This window comes from Hermetia illucens, chromosome 1, assembly GCF_905115235.1.
Source record: "Hermetia illucens chromosome 1, iHerIll2.2.curated.20191125, whole genome shotgun sequence".
Classification (NCBI taxonomy): Eukaryota; Metazoa; Arthropoda; class Insecta; order Diptera; family Stratiomyidae; genus Hermetia; species Hermetia illucens.
In genome coordinates this window covers 107,262,892-107,268,891 of record NC_051849.1, presented here as the reverse complement: position 1 = coordinate 107,268,891, position 6,000 = coordinate 107,262,892, and positions in this window count along the sequence as shown.

Below are 6,000 nucleotides of genomic sequence, written 5' to 3'. Positions count from 1 at the left end.
GGAAGAAAAGAAAATCAACATATTAATAAGACGCCTGGAAGGAATTGCCCCGGAGGATGTCAAAGAAGTTTAAGAGGAGCAGGGTCTTCACCCAATAGAATGCTCTTTCACCAAAACCAGGGATGGCCCATCTAGGATAGTGAGAGTGCTAATGCCTGAATACGAGACGGAGATATATATTGTGAAATATTATATATTTGCCATTTAACAGCGTAAATAGAATCTCAAAAACCACGAACAAGCAAATTTCAATGTTGGAATTGTCAAAAATTCGGACACTCAGCTAACAACTGATATGCTGCTGTAAGTGAATGTTCGCATCACTACATCTAATGCGAAAGGAGGAATAGACTGCAAGCACTAACTGTAGGGAAGGACATCCAGTAAGTTGGGGTGCCTGCCCACAAAATCCTAAAAATCTGGAAAAATCATCTCCTCAAGTAATTAAAACTAAAACACCTCCACAGATAATCTCTAATTAACCTAATCAATCTAATAATAAGATCTCAATCGCAAATCCAAATCACGATAGAATCAATGATCCAAAACTGTTTTAATTCGCAGATCCCTCTAGCTCAATCAATCATCATGGAAAAATTAAGACAAATATTCTCTCTTGAAATGCAAACTCCATCAAAAGCAAAATGGGAGAATAAAAAGAACTCCTTTATGAGACCGAGGTATATATTCTATTCATCCAAGAGACCTTTCTGAGACCGGTGTGAAGTGGTAGTGATAAGATTCCCAACTTTGACATCTTCCAAACGACCGTTTTCGCAAATTTCCACCCCATCAGACGAAGAGTCACAGACGCGGTTCATATGAGTTCAATTTACTTGATGATGACATCATACACGATACATGATAAATTCATGTGAAATATAAAATTTGACCTTATATAACTTTGTTAATAATAGCTGGATTTCCTTCAAATTTTATAAAATTGTGTATAATATTATAACCTATAATGGTACCTGGTTTTGCACTTCCAGGATGAAATTTCTAAAATATGGTATTATTCTATTTTTAATCTTATTTGAGCAGAATGGGAGTATTTTGGGGCCTAGATTTTGTAAAAGTGCACCATTGTGAATTTTTTCAGATTTTTCGGTTGAACGGGACCTGCTAAACTTTTCCGGGCATACATTTTGAGCGCTCTCTGCCTTAAGTTGCTACCCAATATCAGAAATAAAACCATAATTGAAGCCCCTTCACCTGATACCGCATGACAATATTCGGTGAGAAAAATTTTACACCCTCGCTTTCGCTTTCCCTTAAAGTCAACAGAAAATAGTGCCACTTTATATATGGTGATTCGTAGGCCACACCACCAAATTTCCTGACAAAAGTTTGAGTCGTTTCCGAATAAATCGGGTGTGAAGACAGACCTGTGGGGAGTTGCCAGATTTCCCGTCAGGCGCGGTCCCAGGTGGTTGATAATGACATGCCTATTGATGTGTAAGTAAGTGTTCATTTACTTTTCTTTTCTGTCTGTGCATGGGCTAGTGTTTGCTCATATGTGATGCGTGAACCAAAATCATTATGGGAAGGGTACCCAGAAAATAAAACCCATGTGGATTGAGAAGGAGTAAACTTAACGTGTAGGGTCTCGGGAGTCCAGCACCGAGGGCTTTTGGGAGCGGGCAAGCCGCCGAAGTCCCTCGATCGGAGTACCTCGGTGGTGGACAACTACATGCGATTTAGATTTAAAGAAAGAGGTGTTCAAATGACACACAACTCTGTGAAGACCCCCAATTACACAGGCAAAGAATGACGGGCTGAAAAGAGATAGCTGGTTAAAAAAGGCGATTTCGACCGTACCTGCTCAAGAGGTACTCCAGGACCAGGAAATAGTTCCATTCAGAAGAGCTCATCAATTTTACGATCTCCTCCAATATCAAAGATGGCAAAAGATAAAGCTCATGGAAAAACTCTATAAAAGGAAGCAAACTGGCCAGGACTCACCAAGAAGAAGGCTTCGACCCGGAAGAATAACCTTTAATGTAGTTTGGAACTGAAATAGTTGAGATATCCGAATTCATCAAGAAGAAACACAACGTGCACCAAACCTATTAACAACATGGTAAGAGCCACGAGGGTGCTTTATAATAGGTCGCAAGACGAAGAAAGAAGACCTAAGGAAAAGCCGAAACCCACTTTCCCAACAGTGTCACAGGCGATCCAAATTCAAGATGGGAAGCACTGACGGCTTTCGTAAGTTATAAATTCGCTTCGGGGAGAATGTCACGGTACGTTTCCACCAATATGAGATCTACATAAAGTTCAAGGAACTCCATGAAGGGCTATCCAGAGAAGAGATTTGGACTGCCTTGAAACAAGAAGTTGGAGGGGTTCGGAGAAGAATCCATCTTGAGTCTCAGAAAAGTTTATGACGGTACTCAATGGCCACAATGCGACTGTGCATACTGAATAAGTGAATCGTACAGAAATCTTAACGATGGTATATGGATTACAGATTTGACTGGTGGAGCAGCGAATGGGAATGCGGTTGTCAAGCCATACAATATAGCATGGGTTAGATGGTTTGCGGTTTTGTGTGGGAAAAATGAGCGTATAAAATTGCTACGCCGCACGAGCGTCACACTGTCTCAATTTGAAGGCCTATTAGACGATCTTTTTCTCGACGCAAGAGGACGAAGTCTAAAGGTGATAGCCGGTGACTTTAATGCGTAGTCTATCGAGTGGGGCAGCAGAGAGAATAACGCAAAAGGCGGTGCTTATTATAAGCATTCGCCTATTTGGTTATAATTACGGTCAACGAAGATGACGAACGGCTCAGAGCGCAATAGATAGGATAGGATCATGGGTAAAAGCAGCATACCTATAAGGAAGCCTACATGAACCCAATGCCCGCTATCCAGCGGAGCAAAACAAATGTTTAAAGGAGCTCTGCTCGCAGATGGACATAAACCCGTGGGGTAGCGGCCTATAGAACCGTGATGAGACGATTCAGAGGTCGTTCATTTCCGCAGATCACGTGCCATATCTCCTTGTTAAAAGTTATTCAGAGGTTAGGCAACTACCAGGGAAGAGTTACTGTAGATCTGTAGTCGAACAGGGGACAGCAAAGTCGTGGATCTTGACGGCATACCGAATAAGGCCCTCAAGCTTACCGTGAAATATACACCGAATATGTTCGCGGAGTGGTTCAAAGAGTGAATTTCCGAGGGGATCTTTCCTACGGGAAAATGTGGACGAGAGGAATGCATTCAACTCGGCCAATTGAAGTCTTATACGAAATTCACTGGCGAAGATTGGTGTTTCCACCTATCTCGTTGCTATTGTCGATAGCTACTTGCGAGAGCGGATGCTCTGATATGATACCGATGATGGACCCAAGGAGTACACTGTCTCCGCGGGTGCCCCACAGAGCTCCGCGCTGAGCTCACTATTGTGGAACATCATCTACAATGATGTAATTAATTTTGCGGATCCGGAGGTGGCCATGGTGGTGGGTTACACCGGCAACATAGCACTGGTTGTGGGCGCAAAGCATCTCGAAGATGCTGAATTGTAGTCACGCGAATTAATTAGTGCTTGGTTAGAGGGTGTTGGACTGGCACTTGGGGAGGAAAAGACGGAAGCGGCCCTCATCACTGAGCGTTGCAAGATTAATTACGTCCCTATTAGAATTGAGAATTCCATCATTACTTCCAAGCCGGCCATCAAATATTTGGAAGTAATGATATACGGAAAGGCACATAAAGCATACTTGCGGAAAAGCATCCAGCACGAATACAGCTCTAGCGAGGATGATGTCGACCGTAAGAAGACCGAGGTATACTTGCATGCCGCTAATAGTCAGCAGTGAGTTCAATCTTGCTATTATATGCAGTCCCAGTTTGGGGGAAAAGCGCCGCATTGGGGTAAAACTCCTGTAATCTGTGGTCCAGGACAAGGTCTTTTGAAGATTTCTACCTCTTTAAAAAAAAGAATGACAGACAGACATTGAATCGATTTTAATAAGGCTTTATTTCACACAAAATCTCAAAAATATTTCACTCGAATGTCAACTTATTTTCGTTAATTATGACGTCAGAATCTTACTTGCCATGGCTTAAGATGCTGTAAATTCTCGTTAAATTGATAAGCTTAAGCTGCTTTAACTATCATACTAATAACCAGATTTCCAGCATATTCCTTCACAATATCGAAATTTGGGAGTATTATGTGTGGTACTGCTCTTTACGTTGTTACAAAATTTGGTGCTCCTCGGATGAACTTAAGGAAAGTTTCCAGCCAATTTCACAAAGTTGGTAATATACTACTAGTAAATTTATTTGAGCAGATATTCAAATGAGACATATTTTGAGGCCTAGGTTTCATGACACATGAACCTAAATTTTCTCAGATTTTTCGGTGGGGTAGATTCCAAAAATATCTTCTGTCCCACTTTAGGTGTGTACATTTTGACCCGGATTGTATAATTTACGTCAAAATTTCAGTTTCAGAAAGTACTCAACATTTGTCTACATTCGGTAAGCACAATTTTTACATCCTCTTTTGCAAACTCAATGCAAACGTGGATTGGTACACACGATGGAGCATAAAACCTGGGAAATGCCTACTGAACCAACACCAACAGCTCTACTACCAAACCCTATCTCCACCTTCACGTGGTGACCGCTGGGAGCTCTTTCTTAACGAAAAGCTGCAGACGGAGAAGGATGAAGGCGAGTCTTCCGCGCTTAAAAACGGGAAAAATTGTACCAACTGGTCCTCCAGGTTGGGGGTTGGGTAGGGCTGACAACCCTACACGGAAAACAGCTTGTTACGAAGCCACAAAAGGAGCCTCGGACAGGACGGACTTTAAAACGACGAACCCAGCAACGACAACGGATCAACGATTTGCGCATTTTCTCATGGAACGTGCGCTCCCTGTACAGAGATGAAGCTGATGAGCAGCTAGCCGATACCCTGTCCCAATATAGGGCTGATATAACAGCGTTGCAAGAGATGCGTTGGACAGGGACCGGTTTCCTGGAGAAGAACCACTACACCATATATTATAGCGGTCATCCAGTAAACCATGTGCTCGCAGTAGGTTTCTTAGTCAGCCAAAAAATGAAACCTGCTGTTATCGGCTTTGAAAACATAAGCGAACGGCTATGCACTCTGCGCTTGCGAGGCAAGTTTAGAAATATAAGCCTCATAAACGTTCACGCCCCTACAGAGGAGACTGCAGAGTCGGAGAAGGATACCTTCTACGAGGCAGTAGAACGAACCCTCGAAGCCTGTCCCAGATATGATATCAAAATCATACTTGGGGATTTTAACAGCCAAGTAGGGAAGGAGCCCGTATTCAGGACGATACGTTGGATCCCATAGCTTACACGAAAAAACAAATAATAACGGACTGCGGATTATTCAATTAGCAGGGTCACACGAAATGGTTGTTGGAAGTACCTGGTTTGCGCGGAAAGCGGTCCACAAACATACGTGGGCCTCTCCAGACGGGGCCACTTTCAACCAAATTGACCACGTGTTGATCGAACGCCGCCACCTCTCAGCCTTGATGAATGTCAGAACATATAGGGGGGCCAATATAGACTCGGATCACTATCTCGTTGGCATGGTGCTCCGAGCTCGAATAACAATACCACCTAGAATCCCCTCTGACAATCAGGTGAGAGTGAACACTGAAGCCATCCACAACACAATACTGCCACCACCAAGTTTAGGAGAAACAGTCCGTGCAATTCATCGGCTAAAAAATCATAAGTCGCCTGGAGCCGATGGAATTACAGCCGAATTAGTTAAATATGGAGGCGACAAGTTGCACCAAGTGGTTCATCAACTTGTGCTCAAGGTATGCGACAGCGAATCAATGCCTGACGATTGGCAACGAAGCATTATCTGTCTTATACATAAAAAGGGAGATATCACACAGTGCAGCAATTATAGAGGTATCACGTTGCTGAGCACCATCTATAAGATATTCTCCACTATCTTGCTAGGCCGGATAGCCCCATACGCCCA